Below are 21,899 nucleotides of genomic sequence, written 5' to 3'. Positions count from 1 at the left end.
ATGTTGGCGACCTGTAGACAATGCTACCATGAAAATGCAAGTAAAACAATATTGCGCTTGCATGCAGCAGGGAGCCCAAAATGTTGCATAGAAGATCGCTCGCTCTCTAATGGGGCTTTCGAGGCTCTCTCTAATATTATGTTCCGTCTGTGATGTCATAGACCCTCGCGACAATCCTTAGCCGCCAGTCATTGGCTGATTGTTCGCGATCATTAATTATTCCCGAGCGAATGTTTGCACAGGCGTTCACACCGCTCCAATCATCTAGCCAATGGGGGAATCCGGCCCGCCTGTCACCGCTACGGCACCTCTGTCAGACACCAGGGGTTACCATAAGTGTACCGCGGAAAGAAGTAAATGGCCATTTAGATGGATGCGACATTGCGTAGCGTATTTATTAGCGCATCACGGTAATTACTATGCGACAGCGTTTACACGTGGCGCATTCCCCGTCGTTCGAAACACGCCGGAACCTGTTTCCAGCGATTTGCGTTCCGTCGCTGAGTGTTGAAGAGCACACTCTCAATCTGCCTCAATGCGATACGCCAGCGTTTACGTGCACCACGTGCGACTTCGCAGTAGCGGCGCTAGATGGCGCCGCATGTCCAGAGAGACGCACGAGAGGGAAGTGCAGCTGCAGTACACGTCTCATACATGGCGCATTTCAGCGGTGGCAATCCGTTGTGTTCCTACATAGCTTCAATGCTAATTGCATTACCGCCTACAGTCATCATGAGATGGGTTCTGCCGTAACTTTTTATAAGCTGTAGACAGCACTGGCTTGTCCGATGCACATGAAATGGGGATTGAAGTTCCCTTTGTACGCGGCCCAGCTGTAAAATGTCAGCAATATTAGTGACTGGTGTATTTTGCGAGCCATGATAACATGCCCATGACGGCGTTATCTATTAGGACGGCCGAGCTGTTTTTCGCTAACTGCGTCTTAAGTCTCAGTCCCGTGCCGTAAGCCTAATTGCGTCGTAGGCTGTGAAACAAAATTTCTCACTTTGCTGTAGTCCAATACAGCAGTGGTACCATGTCCCAGTGCAGAAGGAACGCAAGAATACGCCGGGAGCACAAGAAACCTCGCTACATTTTAAAATAAAAGGGAGACAGACGGGTCGCCGCGGGCGAGCGCTCAAATGCGCAGCCCTCCTCGCTGGCTTCGGTGGAGTGTCTGGCGGATGACGCATGCATCTGGCGCGTCATTGGCCTATCGCTAGGTAGCGCAAGAAAAATAAGTCGCAAAGTTTAAATTCATTTATACGCAAAACGTTTAGTTTTCGCAGAAAAGAATTAAACAAATAAAACATTGTCTGTTAACTTAATTTCACTTTCTTTTCTTTCGATGCTCGCGGCAGCTAACGTTCGGCATCAATACTATAGCGTGACGTGTTTCCTGTTGACAGTTTTGGCCGAGTGACCCCTCTTGTTGAATTTCTTTCTCTATGGTACTCGCCGTACAGTGTCCCCATCGCAGATAGCTTTCCAGATATAGGCCCCCATGGCCACGCCATAAGCAGCCGCCGCCGGTGAACGGCTGCTCATGGTTGATAATGGTTCGACGCGGATGTATAAGGCGCTAAAGAGCGACATCGGTTATAATGATCGGAACGACATCAGCGCACCTGGCGCCGCCACCTGCAGTAGTTTACTTGCCTCACCAATTTACCTTTCACCGCTGTCGGCAGCAGTTCGTGTCGCCGCAGCGCTGTCGTTTATACTGGTCGGATCAAGTTTCGTTACACTGATAACAACAACGGGCTGCGTGGAGATGAGCAAGTGGCACAATGCTTACGCTGTACTTCGACTCTCCCCGAGGAGTTTCTGTGTGAACTTTTTTTCCTGCTTCTCCCTCCCCCAGTGTTGGGTACCAAACCAGGTACAACCTGGTCATCCTCTTTGCCCTTTATATTGTTTCTCTCTCTCTATTTCCCTTTCAGCAAAACAGAGCAGGTAGGTACAAGGCAGAGGGTTACAGCATAAACGATACAGGTGATACAGAAACGTGGCAATGCTGTAACTGTCTGAAGAGCGATATAGCCATCGTGTCAGACGACCTGCTGAGCAGTACGTGCAGTGAAACAACGTCAGCGGCGACTAAAGATGCCTTTTATCAGGTGAATATGTGTTTCAATACTATACAGAAGAAAACTCCAACACACTGTCCCGCACCGGTTGGCAAAAGTTCGACAACCACGGCATTTGCATGTTTTTTAACACCTAATAAGCAAAGCAATGCACAATAGCAGAAAATTCAGTCACGAAAAAAAAAACTTGCGGAAGCGGATGGCTGACAATACTCAATGCTATTCTTTTGCTACTATATTTACTTTATAACCTTTGCAGTGTTATGATAGTATGTGAGTTTTAAAACTTTAATTTTCACTTTGAATTAGCCAATTATCTCGCAACATGCTTTTCATTTCTTTTTTCTTTCTTGCGTTCGGGAAAATTTCATTCAAGACGAGTCGCATTGCTTCCTCGCTTTCAGTGTTGTATTATAAACCGGGTTTACGATTACGAGAGCTCAGTGTGCAGTTCACTCATAACAAATCTGGCAACACTGGTTAGTTTCGCGCATTGCTCCCATCTTTCCGTAGCTCGTTTTTATGGCAGCCAAGGCGATGATGCAGGGTACAACACCGATTGGTTGGATCCGGATGAGAAAAATGGCTTCGCGTGGCTCTGGAGTCATACAGGACACCTCTTGTTTTGTGGCTTTTCTCGCACGAATGGGTTAAGGATTTCAAGAAAGCTACATCAATCCTTCTTTCCCTAGTGCAAGCGAGATTTTTAACTCATCACTCTTGCTTTCTGTGCAGCAGAAAGGCACGTTGACTTCCTTTTGTTACTGCCCGATTTTCATCGTTCTTGGCGTGTCTCTTAGCATTAGAGCACACGTGTCTGAAACTACGAGGAAAAGATAATAATAAATGTAGCCATGAAAATAACAACGAAGTACATGCCTCATTACTCAAGGCCAAGTCTGGGACACGGAAAAATGGTAAATGTAACTCGTCAGCAAAAATAGGAAATTCATGCAACAAAGAAAGGCGCCGGGGGAAGAAAAATGCGAAGATCTGCTAGATCGTAGTTTCCACACTAGGCACGCAATCGTTTCGATGTGAAATACCTGTGACAGATGTAAATTAAATACGTCCAAATTAAACGGCGATGTTTTGTTCATCTCACGCTACAGGTTCCGGGTGGTCCCGTCAACAAATTGAAGCAAACATCCTGGGACTTTGGCCAAAGAATTCTAACGTGCACTAGGCCACCAAAGCACTCATTCGCTTCTTGAAAACAACTCGACTATAAGAGCACTTGTCACTACACGTGAATGTATATTTATCTCTGGGAGTGCGCACGCTGACTCTCTTCTTCCTCCTTATTTGTCTTTCTTCCTTCATTACGTGTAGAAGTAACGAAACGGGCACGACCCCGGTTAACCTCCCCGCCTCTCCGTCTCTCTCTATCTACAGATGTTACTTGACCACATTATGTAGACTTACTTGACTGAGCTGAAACATTCTTACACTCATTTTATTACGACACCAATGCCTTTAACACAACACGGGAAATGATCCTTGTTTTCTATAGCTCAAACGTTCACCGCTGGTCTTCAGTAAAGTCTTTCTCCTATCGGACCCCCCCTATAAGAGGCAAAATATACCCCCTGCTTCTAAGACGCTTTTCACCGCGCTCCCGTGCGTGCAGTCATATTTAATCACGTGGTAACGCATCCATTGCTTGCCTCAGCCGGCCTCCGCTTCCTATGTTTACGATAACATCGTATGAGGCCGGCGCTTCGCAACAGATCGCAGTTTCAGAGGCTGTCGTCCGCAATGAGAGGGTGAAAGACAAAAAACCTTGGCCAAAACTTCAGAGGACACCTAAGTGTGGCATAACCATTCTTCCGCGCTTCTTACGCAGTGTCAAAGTGCTGCAAGCACTGCCGTACGATGCGCGTACTAGAAATTGTTTTCCAAGAGGCTGTGATACATACGTTCAGCCGCTGTAATAAATCGAAATTATTGTCATTTGTTCACAGTTCTTAATGCTTGTATATCTTGTAAAAAATGTATGTGTCTCAAGTGTGGCAAGCCAGTCACGTGGTAGAGGTAGAGAGAGGACGGGGGAGCTTATAAGAACGCGTGTATGTATTATATAGATTTGTGCACAAATTGTTACGATGCGGAAGCCACATATAAAGATGTATTTACACTATTTACAACAGAGACAACGATACATAAACAAGATGACTGTCGAGATAGAGGCCACCCCTACACGTCAAATTGTCTTCTGACCTGCGCCACTCTTGGTTGCGCCGTAACAACATAAACTTAACAGGCAGTGCCGTCATGTATGCACGGTGTCTCAGCGAACACTTTGAAAATTTATTTAAGGTTTTCTGTGGCAGATAGCCCAATTCTAGTTAATGAGGTGGTCTACTCGAAGAGGCGGACATTACTTGCACAAAAAATAGAAATGAATAATCGATTGATTAACAAAAATTCTCTAATTACATTTTTAACTAATTACCTAACGGCCCATATTGCAATTTACAAATTGTAGCCGTGGAGTTCGCAAGGCGGATCCACTTGGAACGAATTCTCGGGATGACACCAGTTTCGAGGTAATTATTCCCGAACTTTGCGGAGAGATGCATCGGCGTTTCAGTTAGATTCTTAACAAAACGCCGCTTTATGCATTGAAGCACAAACTGAACTGGAACGCCAATGCATTTCTCCGCAAAGTTCGGGAATTAATAACTCGAAACTGGTATCATCCCGAGAATTCGGATCCGCCTTGCGAACTCCACGGCTACAATTTGTAAATTGCAATATGGGCCATCAGGTAATTAGTTAGAAACTTAATTAGTGAATTTCTGTTAATTAGTCGATTATGCATTTCAATTTCCTGTGCAAGTAATGTCCGCCTCTTCGAGTAGACCAGCTCATGAACTAGAATTGTGCTATCTGCCACAGGCAAACTTCAAAAAATTTTGAACCTGTTCGCTGAAGCACCCTGTATATATATATATATATATATATATATATATATATATATATATATATAGTGGCGGCGATCTCCAGACGAGCGTCAAAGGCTCTTCGTTCCTCGAAAAGGCAGGATGTGTATCGAGTGAGCTCCTGACCAACACATTGCGTTGCGGTGAAAGCGGTTTAATCATGGACCCAGAGACCTCAAAGATGTTCGGTGCAATGCTAACACATTTCTCTCGCATTTATCGCAGTATCGCCACTGCTTTATTTATTTATTTATTTATTTATTTCCAGGCGTTCAAACCACAGGTTGGCTTGTTTTGGTCCTGTAACATTTTTTGGTGCGATGTGATTACATTACTTATTTTCTGTCTAATCACTCGCGAATTTCTAAATTTGTTTATGCCATGCTCTGAGATTATACCATCCAGATTTTGATGTTTCATAGCAGCTTATAATATATATACAGAAAAGACATAATATCTTCTGTCACTCGTTTGCGTTGTGGATTAAGACGAATCGTTCATCTTCGGACATTCCTGCATATGAAAGCACTCATTGGCCGGCATACTCGCTAATGAGTTCGCTCATTTCTAATACGTGACTGAGTTTCAGTGAATGGGGCTAAACGTTAGCGGAGACCAGCAAAACATTTGCAAGCATGAACGAGTGTATTACTAAATTCGTAGTGTTATCTGGGCATCATATTTTCAAAGGAGATTTGCCTTTGATAAAAAATGATCGAGATTGTTCTACAACAGCAAAACCTTGCTTTGAGTTAGAAGATGGTCCACATTTTATTTCGAGGTTGTGGCGCTGAAAAACCACGAAGAAGAACGCCTGATAGTATCGAAAGAGAAAGAGAGAGACTTCATTGAAAGAAAGGCATAGAAGGTGTACTGAGCTAGAGTGCTCTAGCGTGCTACTCTGCATAGGGGGAAGAGGAGGGCATAGGGGGAAGAGGAGGAGGAGGAGGAAACACGGGATCAATCATGATGACAATGCATTAGAGCGATGATATAGGTGCACGATCTTGCGGCACTGCTAATGGGCGCATGCACACATCGATGCTGTGGAGATGTTCCAGAACATCCATGAATGAACATTGTTGCATATCTTGGCAAGTGACCACTGACGCAAGGGCGACCACTGACGCACCTTAAACATCTGTCTGGCGTTGATGTGGATGACAAGGATAAACTGGTGACTGGAACGCATTCACGAGTCGGCAAAGGCGCATAAAGCCCGATCTTATAAACTGTTGCAGAAGAGCCGCGTTCAGCGGCTCCAGTACGGCAAGCTGCCGGTGTTTGCAACACGGAAAGAACCACGCGCATAGAGTTCAGTAGGTTTTTCATCATGCTCTGGATCGCCTCTTTGTCGTTAATTTCAGTCCCTTTCTGGAAGAGAGCACCACTAGGTTGGTGAGCTAGTTTGTTCTCCTTGCTGAAGGAAGCGGTGCGGAGTGGGTTGGTGTGCGCGGGTCTGGATGGCAGCGAAGACCGTTCCGCGTCCGAAGTGACCGGTTGCGAAGAATGACCACCTCGCACGGTCGTTGTATGTGGTGGATTAGGTTTATGTTTTTGCATGATGGTGGACGGCACACGTGGTAGGAAAGAAAGCTGAGAAAATGATAGCAGCTACAGTAAAGCACAATTAGCAAAACGTCATTATAAGGAGTGGTACGCCTTTTTTAGATGCTTCGCCATTATCAACACAAACCACTGTGAGCTGATCAGCTTTTGAAGATTCAAATAGATTCGCATCAGTTAGGACTTTACATGGTGCGGGAGGCCCAGCAGCTTTTAGTATTAAGATCCACGCAATAACGCCACAGCTCAATCCGCTAATGAGCAAGTTTCCTTACTCAGGTATGTACGCGTACACCATGTTTAGCAGATTTAAAAAATACATGTGGGGTTTAGCGTGCAAAAACTCCTGTCTAATGCAAAAACATAGGAGCGTTTTCGCATTCCACCACGATCGCAACGGGGCCACCGCGACCTGGATTAGCATCGCCGCGAAAGCAACTCGGTGGGTCTTGAGGAAAGAAATGGCTATATGTATGAATGGATGGATGCTGTGAGCGCCCCCTGGAGTGATGGATGCCTCCCCTGCATGGAGGCTGCTATGAGCGTGCGCGCAGCGCCTAGTCTATGCCACCAAGCTAGGCGCTGCGAAAGTGACAACTCGTTTATATTGAGCGAACTAGCCAGTGAAAGGTCTCTATACAAGTCCTGACTGGAGCTTGCCCTGTTGCCTGAAATTTGGGCGACTGCCACACTGGCCACGCGACCCATGTTGGGTCAGGCGAATTGAATTGAAATCTGGTGTTTTACGTGCCGAAACTACGATTTGATTATGATGCACGCCGTAGTGGTGGACTCCGGATGAATTTTGACCACTAGGGGATCTTTAACGTGCCCCCAATGCACGGGACACGGGCGTTTTTGCATTTCGCCTCCGTCGAAATGCAGCCGCCGCGGCCGGGATTTGATCGCGCGACCTCGTGCTTAGCAGCGAAACACCATAGCCGCTAAGCCACCGCGGCGGGTGGGGTCCCGCGAGATCATTACAATGACAAACTGTCTGATGCATCTGCAGCTTTAGCTGTCGGACCGTAACATATATGTTAAGAAAAGTAGGGGGGTACATTGTAGTCCTGGTTAAAAAAAGGGAAAAAAAAAACATGTGCATAGGTGCCTCACTAAAGCGCAAATAATCGACACGCAGAGACCGACACCAGACCGAAGAAGATACCCACTGCGTATGCGCAGTAAAAGTTGATGCAGGAATGTAGCCAGCAAGCGAGATTAAAACTTTATTTTCTTTTTGTGACATGAAAAACTACTGGATATTTTCATCAGCCCGTTTGCTGCGCACTCTATTACAGGTCTCATCCGGCCAGAAACAAGTGCAGAAGGCCCCCGTTCCTGCAGGACTGCCTAAGATTGAAAAAGAGCAGCGGTAACAGGATGGTCGCAAGTTGTAGAAATACCGTGTCTATGGGTGGCACGAACGAAGACATCCGCGGCTGTGTCTACACGGCTAATGCCCGCCCAGAAGAAGACCAGCACTTTGCACAAGGAGAAATCAACGCAGACAACGAAAAAGTTACCGTAGAAAGCCAAACAAGAAAGCTTGTTAACCAAGCGTGGCACCACGTTGGCCTGAGTGAAATATTTTCCTTAACCATAGTCCCGAACGTAACACCTATCTTCGTTCAGCGAACATGTTAATTCGCCGAAGGAAGCCGCATATACTGCTGTACATTGCCGTGATGCCCGCAAGATCAACGAAGCAAGGAGGTAAAAAAAAGGAAAAAATAACAGTGAAAGAAACTATATGCATGAAGTCAGCCGCCCCTACGTGCGTCGTGGGGAACAACGTTTATGCTACTCCCGTTGGAGCCCGCCATCGCTGCGATGGGCGAAACGTGACTCAAGGTGCTTCCGCGGTCCTTTACAAGTATGCCGGGTGTCGCATGCGCTCATAATGTATGTAGGCGCTAGAAAAAATAATAATAATAGAAATAAGCGAAAGCTGGTGCTTAGGTAGGCGAGTTCCTGTACACCGTTCTACATAGTCACAAAGTGGGGAATCCACGCAGGCCTATGGAGCGTCCTTCGACAAAATTAGTTTCGTAGATGCATATGCAAAAGCACTCTTATTTAGGAAGTCGCTTGATTAGCAGCCGCAGCCATGTCATTAGATGATATGCAACACCGTCGAAAGAAGGCACGGTTCAACAACAAAAAAAGAAAACGAGAGCGAATTAGTGACAGTCAATTAGACACGAAATAGTGCTTTCACCGTATAGCTGGGAGCTATACAGTTATTTATTGCAATAACGCATGTCGCAGAAACGTATCGTAGAAATTTCATGAATGTTGATATGTGACCGTTGCTGTGAATGCCATACACGAGAGTTGATATGTTCTTACGACATCATTCTCGCTACTTGCACGACACTTATATTAGAGGTGCATTCGTATTATACTACCAATGGAAGGCTTCTAGCTCGGCGGACACGTATTGCAGGTGAGGCTTTAGAAAAATGTACAGCACGTGATTCCGTTTATTTGAAACTAATCCATTGAAACAGGTGGGCAACATTTTGGTCTAGTTCAGGCGCTGTCATCAAAAGGCTATGCCATCTGATAGTGATGCTGCGCCTGTTGACAATTTGCTACTCTAAGGGCCTGTTAAGACGTCGGACTGTCGTTCTTTAGGCTTGAGTTCTGACGTTACGATGTGGTAGGTGACCGAGGTGGACTGGCCATGACCATCAGTAGACTGCGCAACCGGGCAGGGACGAGGCATTGCTTTCGCAAACTTAAACAATGCATTTACAGCACGAGGGAAAGATATTGAGATGAGAAGAGAGAGATAGAGAGGGTACATGCCGGGGCCGCTTATATAATCCCGATGTTACAATAGAAGTTATCGGACCTCTGATGAGTGAGGGGTTTCGCGCAGACTCACGTGAAAGATGCAACTGTCTTCCTTCCGATTGACCGCCGAGTCATGTGACAGATGCAACTATGTTCCTTCTGATTCGCCGGAGAGTCACGTGACAAAGCCTCTCCTTTTCCTGCGAGGAAGTCATTTCCGTTACCCAGGTGGGGCACATATGTGTTTGGTGAAGAGCTTCCTTTCTCCGGCGTGCTCATTTCTTCCGGACGAGCGCAAATACTTTCAAAGCCCCCACAAAGGAAGCGGCAATTGATGTGAGTGGCGCATCACGGGACCGCTGAATTGAACTGTTCTTGATGTTGAGGCACATTCTTTGGTCGCGAAGTGACTGTCTTCTACTGAGCGCAAACTCTGTGCATTCCTGTCTGTGCGCGAATGACGTTCTACATCGGCGCATAGCAACTACCGCCTAAAAGGTGTTTTGTCCGCGGCCGGAAGTCGTTTCTCCTTGTACGACAGGACCCTCAATAGATTTTTCGCACAAGGGTGCGGTAGCTGACGTCAGTGTTCAATCAGAACGCTGCACACACAACACTCCGGAGGTGAGTCACACACCACACTTGGGTTTTTAGGAAATTGTGAGTTGTAAAAGGTTGCACAGCTTTGAAAATTAACTTGTTATAACAAACTTATTCGGAACCTGATTTTAAAAAATCGCATTTCAGCCAATGCTTCTGCACTTGAAATACATTTTATCTGCCAAGTAACTTCTGACAGTACAGGTGTCGTTTCCTAAAGCGTTTATGTTTTACCTGCATTTAATTTAGTATCTAGTTTTTAATGTGGTTGCTGCTGTGACCGAGGAAGTGTTTCTATTATAAATTCTCCTGTGCTACGCTGTTTTAGGGCTTGTAGGCGTGGATATGGCTGTTTGGCCCGCTGTGCATGTATATACTTCAAACATGTATAGTCTTGTTTTCTTAGTAAATAACATAACAAAAAGAAAACATAAACAAATAAAAAGAGCTGCTTTATAGTGTTGTGCTAACGCCACTCCGCTGTTGCTACAAAAATTCCAGGATCAAACTCTGGACACGCGATTATCTGAGATTCCTTTTTTTTTACAGCATATGACGATAGTCACCATGAGCGACAATGCTCTTTCCAGCAGGGGTAAAGAGAGAGAAATGTGATGTGAAAGGCAGGGAAGTTAAGCAGAAGAGAGACTTCTGGTTTGCTACCCTACACTGTGGGAAAGGTAAGGGGGAGGGGAAAGATTAGAAGTATAACAAAAAAAAACCAATAAATGAAAGAAAGAAAAAGGCAGGGGGCGGAGAACGTAAGGATTACAATCCTCTCTAATAGGTTACTCCAGCATTGAAACTTCAACAGAACCGTGATTGATTTCGACATGAGCAGGGGTACACCGCGCATCACCTGCCGCCATGGGCAGCCTCGATTCGCACTTTGTCTTGGTAGCGGCCAGTCGTCCGAGACTGTAGCAGAGTCCTTTGATACCTTGATACCCAGAAGCATTAAAGGACTCTGACAGTAGCCAGTAGTCAGCAAGGATGATGATTGTACGATGACGACGGCGGGACCATGACATTACAATCAGTATGAACCACGCCTTCGGGAAAAGCTATTCGGCAAGACAGCAGCCAGCAGCGGGTAAGTCGAAGGCATACGCAAAAAAAGCGTCGCTTTGAAACGCGCGCGTAAATGTTCGTTTAAAACGCATATTGAGTGCAGGTCGATGAACGCCAGGTGGTCAAAATTATTTCGGCGCCCCCCACTACGGCGTGCTTCATAATCAGATCGTAGTTTTGGCTTGTAAAACACCGGAATTTCTTTTTTTCTCTATCTGTATTTTTGCCTTATCTTTCTAAGTCCCCTGCTCCCCACTGTAGGGCAGAAAACCAGATTTTCTGTTTTGGTTAACCTCCCTGCCTTTCCTTCATTTCGTCTCTCTCTCTGTAGAAAAGCGGAAAATTCCTTCCTTTCCTCTCCGCCACAGCTGTTGCTTCTCTTTAACTTCAGTGCCGCACGCTTGTGAGGTTTCACACGCTACTTGAAGCATCATAGACAAACGACAGTGCGAGACTACCCATGGCAAGCGACGGATTTCTTCACACTATTGCTCACTTTCAGGAGACACTTCAGTCATAGCACCACCGCAAGCAAGCATGGGCGAACTGTCGCGCAATATACACGCACCTGCCATCCAGATTATCTGCCCACAAGGAACACAAAAGGTCAGGAAGTCACGTGACAGGGAAGGAAGAGGAACAGGGTCGAATCATCGCATAGCCGAAAACAATCTTCAGCTGGGTATACTGGAAGTGTACACACACAGGAGCCGGTGAGAAGGTTGGGGCATCGGGGCGTGTGCGCTAAATTAAGTCCTCATGTAGAGACGCTGAGATAAATGTACAAGTCAGCAAAAACGAAGCGATGGCACGAGATGCGATCGTGGCTGCAATGCAAACACGTCTCTAGATGAGACTGTGGTGGGCAATGACCCCCGACGAAAAGCGGAGCCGCGCTTTGGCTGTGCTCAAGCAACGCGGCGACTGCTCGCGCTTTCATCGTCGCGTCTGCCGAGAGGTCAACGAGAGAAAGGCAAAAGAATGTCAGAGAGGTTAACCAGAGATTACCTCCGGTTGGTACCAGGGGAGGGGTGAAGGGATGCGATAGGTGAGAGAGAAAAAAAAAGGAAAGAATACCACACAGAGGTTTCCGAAATACTATTGCATTGACAGCATAAATACCCCACACCATTCTTTCTCTCTGTCTCCGCCGCACCTCGTCTCTATCGTGAGCACGGGTGTTTCCATATTTCATGTTAAAAATGCGATATGCCCAGCATTTCGTATAGCGTCTATAGGGGATTGGGAGCTGCCGTGCGATTGACCGGCAAACTACATTTCCTTGGTTCTGTTTAGCTACGTGGCACTAGCATACTTTTACATTTTGGCACAAGTTACTTGGGACTGCACAAGTTACTGCAAAAGTTGCTGCCAGAAAGAGGGTAGAAACATTAAGCCGTACGAGGGTGACGTGTATCTTAGCGCGAATACATTGGTTAACGTGCACCCGTAAACAAGAAGGAAAAACTGCAAACATCGTGATAAATTACGCGAATGCAAGCGGCTGTATCCTGGTCAACCGTTGAAGTGCAGCTGTGTATGAGAAGTTTGTGTTCGTGCATGCATGCAGGTATGGGGCGTTTTACAGAGCTCGTGAAAATCATTATGCTCGTTGATTGCTGGATGTTACGAAGGGCATGCGAGGCCCGGTGACGCGTTCATTGTTTCAGCGATGTGTGGTAGCGGGGTTCTAAGGGAAAGTATGAAGCTTTACTTGAGACCAGCAAATGTAGGAAGGTGAAAGGTAAATGGATACCGACACACTGTCTGAAATATTCCAGGGCTGTTCGTGCTGCTTTCTTAATATTAGTGTTACAAAATGCTCTCTGTATACCTTTAATATTGATAGCAGACGCGAGATGTTTGATATTCGGGTCATTTTTTGTCAGCTATAAAGTTATTGGAGTAAAAATTCCTGAAGCGAGCTATTAGGCGTAGAACACGACATCTGACGCAGGAGATACCTCTCCTCTATATTGCCGTTCTAACTTTTGCTAAATACGGTGTCATGGCCACGCCAATCTAAAAATGAGTAAATATTTCAGCATGTGTTCCTTTTACCATATTTAAGTTAAAAGGCAGTGGTAAATCTTTAAGTGCGAGAATGCGCACTTCCGTAAAAGTTACGTACCATGCATGTTTAGGGTGTATACCACTGTCACGTCTGAGTTCTGGGCTCCACCGCCATAGAACCACGGATGCCTCAACAGATATATGTGGTGTGTGAATCGCGCGAACGGGTGGCAGGAACATATGGTATCTTGAACCGAAAGTAGAGAAAAAAGAGCTGACAGGACCGCCGAACAGACCGAGTGGTTTGGGGTCTGCAGAGAAAGATGCCCGTGTCGGCCAGGAAAAAAACGCACTGCGCTCGGTGAGCCGGAGGACTGTATCGGCATCGAATGTCAACGACGCGCGGGCCGTGAAGCGGCGGGAAAGTTTGGAAGACGAAAGAACGACATTGCTAGCGGTGCGGAGAGTATGCAAGGACAGCTTTTATGCTGGGCGCAACCCACCCCGGCCACGCTTCGGACACTGGAGTCAAGTCGCTCAATTGGCTGTGCCTCGAAATTTCGGAAGAAACGTCTCAACGATTCCCGGCTGTTTTCAACAAAACGTTCTGAACAAAACGTCATTTTATGCATTGAAGCACAAAAGTAACTGGAACTTCAATGCATTTCTCCGCAACGTTAGGGAATTAATGTCTCGAAACTTGTGTCATCCTGAGAATTCGTTCCAAGTAGATCCGCCTTGCGAACTCCATGGCTAGAATTTGTAAATTACAATATGAGCCATAATTTAACTAGTTAAAAACTTAATTAATAATTTTTTTAATTATACATTTCAATTTTTGTGCAACAATGTCCTTCTCTTCGAGTAGACCACCTCATCAACTAGAATTGTGCTATCTGCCACAGGCAACCTTTAAAGTTTTGAAACTATTATTTGAAACACCCCCTAATTAGTGCGCGTTCTGAGACTGTATAGATTGGACTTTAATTCCCACTGAAATCAGCTGCCGAATCTGTGAGTGCATGCTTCATGTGTTGTTTGTACTTAAATAGTGTACGCCTTTATTTCCATTAGTCAAGGATTGAAAGTTGTGTGTGTGCTACCGATGTGCATCTTGTCTGGCCTAACTCCCGCTACAGACGTAAGGGTACAACTACCTTGCGCGTTAATGCGCACATGTCCTTCATCGCTCTCTGCTGCGATGGCTTATTAGACGGCATTTGAAAGTGATTTGCACTGCTGTAGTTGTTAGGGAAAACAGACCGGCAAAAACAGTTTTAACCTGAATTGGCGTTCGCTGTGCTGCACGTGATTTTGTGCTGTAATAGAGGTGACCGGAGCCTTCTATGATGATGTGTCCGCGTTCTACCTCTGCATTTAAATGCATGAACATTTCTATTCCTACCCAATGAGGAAATATGTGCGTCCTTCTGTCACGTAAGACGAATTGCTATAAAGAAATTAATGCATAAAAGAGACTAAATTCGAAAGGAAAAACGTTGGCGGTGGAGAGTTTCGAACCTATGACCCCACGCGCAGAAGCCGCGTGTCCTACCTGCTGGGCTTAATACCCACGCTTGCAGAAGGTGAATAAATATGAACCATATGAATGTGTTGTACCAGCGGTGCAAAACAAATGTCAAAGGAGAATAGTTTCTATGAAGGCTTTGTTGAAAGATTTGGTGATGGCGGAATTAAAGCCAGCTATAGGACCACATGCAGAGCCGACTTGGAGCAGCCAGGAATTTGGCTCAGGCGACGGCCAGGCAAGTATAGACGGTAGAACATGCGTTATAGCATGAGCCCACTTCGTCGGACTGCTGATCGGTTCTAAACTGAACTAATTGGTTTACGTCACGTGGTTTACGTTCAACATGCCAAACAGGGCATACAACGGGACAAGTGAATCTGTCCTCACAAGCTCATCTGTCCGGTTCGTATATCACTGTCCCATTGTCTGCGCTGTTGGTTATAGTGGTTATTGTGAAAATCAGCGGAAAATTGAACACGGACGAATAGAAGAAACACAGGGACGAGCGCTGACGAGCGTTGTGTTTCTCCTGTCCGTCCGTGTTCAAGTCGCTCGGTGCTTTTCACAGTGAACGTAAACCAACTTGCCCACTTTCAGCCCTGACCTTGTTGAACTGATCGGCTCACGACACGAATCTTCCTGCATCTAGCGAAACCACTGACATTATATGTTAAAGCTGTTGTAATTACAAGGACAGGAAGCTGAAAGGGCTCCTCACTTCATCTTCTGACACCATGTATGTATGACAACCGATCGTAAATGGCAACTGGTGCCCGCATGTTTATTGTGAGACCTTTTATACATGGAATGGGAGAGGGCCCTACATCCGGCTAACTTTCCGGCATGACTCAGGACCATCTTAAAAAATTGGAGGATGCTTCAGCTTCGCCTTTAAGAGTGGAACGCGATAGCGTTATCGGGCCCCGTTCGCAAAGCATTTTTGTTACAGAGGGCTTCACCGCAACAGGGAACGTGGGAAAGCCAGCTTACAAAGACCAAGCTTACATCGATCCCCTTAAAGTCGGCTTCACTTTTAAACGGAAATGCATTGCTGGGAAGACTTTTTTTCAGGGGCAATATGAGTCGTCTTATATCAAAATCTGAAGGCCCTAGGACCTTTTTTGTTATTATTTTACTTTTTGTTTGCTATTGCCCCGACGCCCGCACGTGTCCAAAACGGATTAGGCAGGCGCCCAATTTCACCTGCCGAGGATGCGAGTGCAATTTGGATAGGATTTTCGCAAGTAAATTACCCGAGCGCACCGTGTTAGTATGCTAGAAATGCTGGAAAATGGGTTTGTGTTTGACTTTCCTCGTAACAGAATGATGCTTTCTCGTACATTCAAATTACAATCCGACGCCCCCACGTCTGCAGTTTGTGGTTAAGTCGTACTTTACTATTTTTATGACGGATTTCATTGTGACAAATTCAATTTTTGTTCTCCAAAACCCTGCACCACGTGGAGGGCCTTTGCGGTCTGGGTGGTTCGGGATGATTTTCTCCTCCGCTAACACGTTGCGCCACGCGGAGTGCCTGTGCGGTTGGGGTAGTTGGAGATGATTTTTTCCCCCACGGACGCCGACACCGACGCCGATGCCAGATTTTCTGCGACACGGCGCCCTTAAAGCTGTTGCGATAAAACGCATGTACTGAGGCTCGACAAAGGCTTATCAGAAGCAGTGACAAAACCACTTCAAATATAATCTCGGTTCTCTGCATTCATATTGTTGGCACTCGGGGTAGCGTTTGGGCCGGTGACCTTTCAGCCATAGGGATGAGTACGTTCGGGAGTAAGAGCGAGATAAAAAAGGGTTTATTCTACATATTTACACTGGTTCCAAATACGGAAGCCAGCTCCATGGGAGTGAACTTTGACTGCCTCAGCTCACTACATGTCTGCGCACATATCAGAACACGTCAGGACACACCACAGCACCCAACGTGTCTGCTTATAAAGCAGTCGTCTTCCCTAGTTGACCCGACTGGGGAATCTGATGACCTTGGTGCGGCCAGTCAGAGGGGTCGTATTGTTCTTGTACAAAACTCCACCTCAAATGTTGCACCCTCGCCCTCGCATTTGGCGCAACTGCGTGGCCATCTGGGAAACCGGGTTAGTCGCCGTTCCCACGGTAGTAATTCCACGAAGTTGGCCCCTCGCATCAATCAGTAGCATCTCCGCGACGGCCAGCTTGTCATGGTTGGTGTCGGGCATTGTCGCCAGCTAGGCGGCCGCTGATGAAGGGGGTGGCATCGGGGGAAACACTCAAAAGATGCGCACTGCCGATTTGGGGCGCTTGTTTGCCCGTCACCATCGGTGTCGGGCACCGTCGCCGTCTGGGCGACGCTGATGAAAGGGGCTGCCTCGATGGAAACAACCAAAGAGTGCGCCCTGCCGATTCGGGACTCAACATTACGTACTGTATGAACTTCAATGCGCCTATTCGAGCTTCTATGAGCTTCGACAGCATGCTTTGCCAAGCGCTTTCGCGTTGTAGCTCATACTGAGAGCAATACTACATCTAGCTCTACTTGCTCTATCGATGTTTTCTACTGCAAGAATGAACCATATACGTGCGACGGATATCCTTTCAGGAATAGATGCGGCCCTGCTTTAGTTCTTAGGATTGGTTAAAAAGCCCTCCCGACCCTGAACACAGGGTTTATGCACCATACTCTTAGACTTCCTGCACTAAATATTCACGTTTGTTTGTATGTAAACTTATGCCAAAAAATAGGCTTCCGTAGTAAATAACAAAAGGCAGCTCTTACACCTTTCTTTAGCAGCGCAAGCGCGTGAAGTGTAGCCGCCATTGAGATCAGTCTAGCACCTACAAATCCTAGCCCACCTTATCATTCCTATCATTTGTGGTTGCGCACGACGTTGGCGAATGCTTTCATCCGAGCTGTGCTGCAACGACGTCTCTATCTTAACGGCGACCTCGGGCCTCGGGGATAAGTTGAGAGATATCGGCGTGGATTCAAAGATACAGCGCCTCACAGATGACACAGCGTCGCAGGTCGGTTGAGGAGCTGCACCGTGCGTCTTCTTCCACCGCCTTTATTGCGATAGCGAGGTCGCCTGTTCGCAGGGGCGGATCGCTCAAAGTGGCGTTCATCTGCATCCTTCGTAAAGCTGACAATTTATAGAAACAGCGCCTGCTTACTCTGTAAAACGCTTATTCGTAGAGGTTCTCCTATCTTTCCGTTCACCTTGTGTGGCGACGGCCCTTTCTGCCGACTGGCGTTTTACGAGTAGCAGCTACGGCGCTGTTAGGCCACCGGTCAGGTGCGTAAATGATGGCTGCTGCTGGCGCGCAATGCCCCGTGTGTCCGCTTGCGGAAGTGCCTCGCTGCCACTTCCGTTCAATGGCGGGTAGTGGTTCCGGTCGTCTTGATATCGGCGCGAAAGAATCGACCGGAAGACTCCCGATAAAGAGGGATGATAAAACAGCATATAGGAGCGGGTGCACCACCGCCTCCATCTCCGCTTCAACTCACCCTACCCTGTCCTGCCTAATTTCTTTCTTTTATCTTCTCTCAGCGTTCTCTATCAGCGAGCAACCAGAGTTAGAGCGGATAGAAACGACACTGGAGGTCTGTCATTAAACACGGGGTCCATGCTCTTGATCAAAGTAAGGATTGGTGCCTTTTTCTCTCTAACGATCCCCTCACGTGGTGTTCCCTTCTTTCTTGTGGGATCTCGTCATTTTGCGCGCTCTGGAGCCTCCTTTCTTTCCAAATTAGTTTGCGCAGCTAGCTGATGGGCTAACTGTTGAGCTGCTGTTTTAATTGTTGGCTTCAATATTTGCTTGACATATCATTTTCTGCATTTTTTCCTTTGGTTTACTCATTCTTGGCATTTTAATGAGGTATAGTGAAGCAATTTTGCCGTTTTTTCAGAGCAATAGAAACAAAACAGCCCATAAGCTAGATCCACAAAACATTTTAAAGCTAAGTTGCGTTTGTTTGCGCTGCTTCCACTGTCAAGGGATTCACCGCCAGGTTTCTGCAGGCGATGAAGTGTTTTGCATAGCTTATTTTTGTTAAAAGCTTTTATTACAGCATAATGTGGTATCCGTTACAGTGATGCGTGCCCAGAAGCCCCGAACATTCGCAGATGCATTGGTGCATCCGAATGTTGCTCTCGCGTAGGTTATGCTTATCGTAGATTCAAAACTCGAATTCCGCATTAAAAAACTCCCTCCATACCGTGCTATTTCAGCCATTCACGAGACTTCAGGAGGGGCTGGTTTTTGCCTCTTTAGTTCCTAAATTTTGTGTGCCCTTAAGTTTTACTTTTTTTTACTGCGCACTCTTTCAGAATTGCCATGAATTGTTTGCTAATTTTCACTTGTACTTATACCTTGTACGCTTGTTGACTATAGCTTAGCCCGCATTGATTTCATCACCAATGAACACGTTACAATCCTGCAGGACTTTGCACCACTTACGGGAGAACCTTGTATACTATCCGAGACATTTCTCGCGAGCAATGTCGTTGGTCGTTGATGATAAGACAAAGGGAACACAGAAAAGAATGCTGAACATCGTGAGGCCCAAGCTTCTCCCTGTTCCAAAGTAAATGGGCGCTTCGGTGCCTCAACGCCTCAGTTTAATTAGCTCCCGAAGTGATGGTCGCGCTTATATATACGATGGGGACGCGAGAAGCAAGTAGACCTACGTCCTCCATTGCGTTCACACGTCTAATGTGTGCTACAATTTTTCCCCGTTATTTATTTGTCTTTTTTTTTGCACAGAACACTCTGCATTCGGTTTGAATGAGATTCAAAAATTAGATTACGGGCTGTGCTTGTCTATAGCTAATTAGATTGAAAACTCTACAAGTAATTATTCGTCCGCTTCGATCACCGCTAATTTCATCAACGGGGCAGTGTGTGCCCTCTTTGGTACGGCTTTCAGAGAGTACATTATTATTTCTATCTCTAACGGCACGTGCATAATGACGTTGCGCGTGGGATGCCGGAAAAAATTTCCATTAGCCGATCGTATAATCATCGCTTCGAGGCGTCGCGTCTATAACGTGCGTAAAACTGTGCGTGCTGAAGAACCACGCCTAATTCGTAGACACGGGCTGCATACACATCTTTACTAAATGCATGAAAGCAGAAATGCCAGAGATATATATCCATACATCACGCCATCGCGCTTTGCAGTGGCTCTTCTATACACTCCTCTCCTTCTTCACCGTCACATTCCTCTCCTGCGTCGCCTGTCTTCCACCATTCTTTCCCTATAAGATTGATTTGATTTGGCTTAGAATATTTCTATGTTACCTAACTGTATTTTTCTCTCGCCTAGTGTCTTTGGTATTAGCCACCCGTCGCGGCAACTTTGTGGTTATCCCCTTGAGCTGCGGAGCTCGAGGTTGCGGGATCGATCCCAGCCACGGTGGCCCAATTCTAGGGGGAGGGGGGGGGGGTGTGGACAAAATGCAAGAAAGCGGCCGTGTAGTTAGATTAAGGCGCACGCTAAAGAACCCCAGGTGATAAAAACTATTCCGGAGTCCCCCACGACAGCGTGTCTCCGAGTCATATCGTGGTTTTGGGAGGTAAAACACAGAATCTAATTAATTTTTTTGTTAATGACTACAATTTTGGGATAAAGGGCTACTCAGTAGCCAAGCTGTCTATGTTGTCATCGTTAATTAACTACAAACAACACCTTTAAACACGCACGCCCGCGCACACGTAGGTAAGGGGACTGTATTTTCAGCATGCAGAGCTGCGCTCTTTCCTGAGGGCTTTCCCATGCAAGGGGCCGAAAGCGGTTACAAGCCCGCCGGCTCTCTCGGATCTCCTTTGAGAAGTAGTATATATTGAGCAACTTAACGGGTAAGCACCAGAAAGATAAACACCAGAGAGACGGATCTCTCTGTGTACCCTCTCTCTTCAGCCAGCGTTAAGTTGCGCATTATACCGTACGCCTCATTATGCCTCAACCTGCTGTTGCCCAACTTACTCTTGCGCCTTTTGTCTTCAAATTGCAATGAACGGTTCTGAACGAGAACCGTACCATTGTATCCGACCGAAGTACCATTGTATCCTACAACTCTTGGTGTGTATTTCAAGTCACACTGACGTAAAACTTTCCCGAGTCTTCCAACGCGTTATGCTAGCAGCTATCCCCGTTACAGTTTTGCCTTTCAGGTAAAACTACGTCTTTTTTGCTTTATTTTATAAGAAAAGGGTCGAAGAGAATAGTTACGCGACCTCTTTGTTCCCGGGGCGTGCGGAACTGACACATCACGTACGGTCAACATCCACATGCAGCACGCCATTGAATATCCAATATGGGAGTGATGAGAGTGTGTCGCTGTTAAACTTCATCATTCCCGCCTTTACATTGACCGGAGACACTGCTCTCTGAAAGTGACAACAGTTAAAAGCTCGAGGAGGAGTTTGTTGTGCCCACTCGTCCATCATTTGCGTTACGCCACCATCGGGGTCATCCTGCTCATCCTCAGCTTTTCACTGACCATTCAGCACCCCTGCCACTGCAGGGACTGGTCTCATGCCCCTGCAGCAGTGAGCCGTTGGGAGCCTGACGCCTCTAGCACTGAGCTATACCGTGCAACATACGCGCTTTGAAATTTGGACGCCACTCAGACTCTGATATTTTTGGAGTTTGTGCATTAATTTCAAAAAGAGCAGCAGGGAATACTGCAGTGAGCGAAGACGACGTTGCGCGGAATGCTTTAAAGTTGTTTGGGAGAAAGTGGCGCCATAATTTTTAATGCAAGAAAGAAAGTAAGGAAGATTGCGGTTTATCACAACTTTTTCACAACAACTGCTTTTCCCTTTTGCATGCGATGGTGGGCATCAACGCCTCCTGCAGGTGCATCAAAAGGGTTTTGTTTTCGCTTGATTGCTGCAAAGGAGCGAGTCACAGACATCTCGTGGAATCATACAGTTCTGTGCTAAAATTCCTATAGAGGGAACTCTAATGTTGCGTTCATTCAGTAACCATGACAACACTATACAGTAGATTGATTTGTCTAACCAACGTGCTTTTGACTGCACACCGTCCTGTGGCATTATTTATTACGTATATCTTTTTTTAATTTTCAAGCAATCAGGTTTTTTTTTTACAAACACAGAAAAACAAGTTTTCTGCGCACACGCGTAATCACTTCCCAGTGTTGCATTTCTGACGGAATATTTTTTTTCAAATGGTCAACTTGCAAAATCGCAGAGCCATTTGAAGCCAGAAGAACGAAGTTCAGGCAAATCCATGCACTACCCTTCATTCCGGCCCCTCCC

Source organism: Dermacentor silvarum, chromosome 1, assembly GCF_013339745.2.
Source record: "Dermacentor silvarum isolate Dsil-2018 chromosome 1, BIME_Dsil_1.4, whole genome shotgun sequence".
Taxonomy (NCBI): Eukaryota; Metazoa; Arthropoda; class Arachnida; order Ixodida; family Ixodidae; genus Dermacentor; species Dermacentor silvarum.
This window is presented reverse-complemented; position numbering follows the sequence as displayed.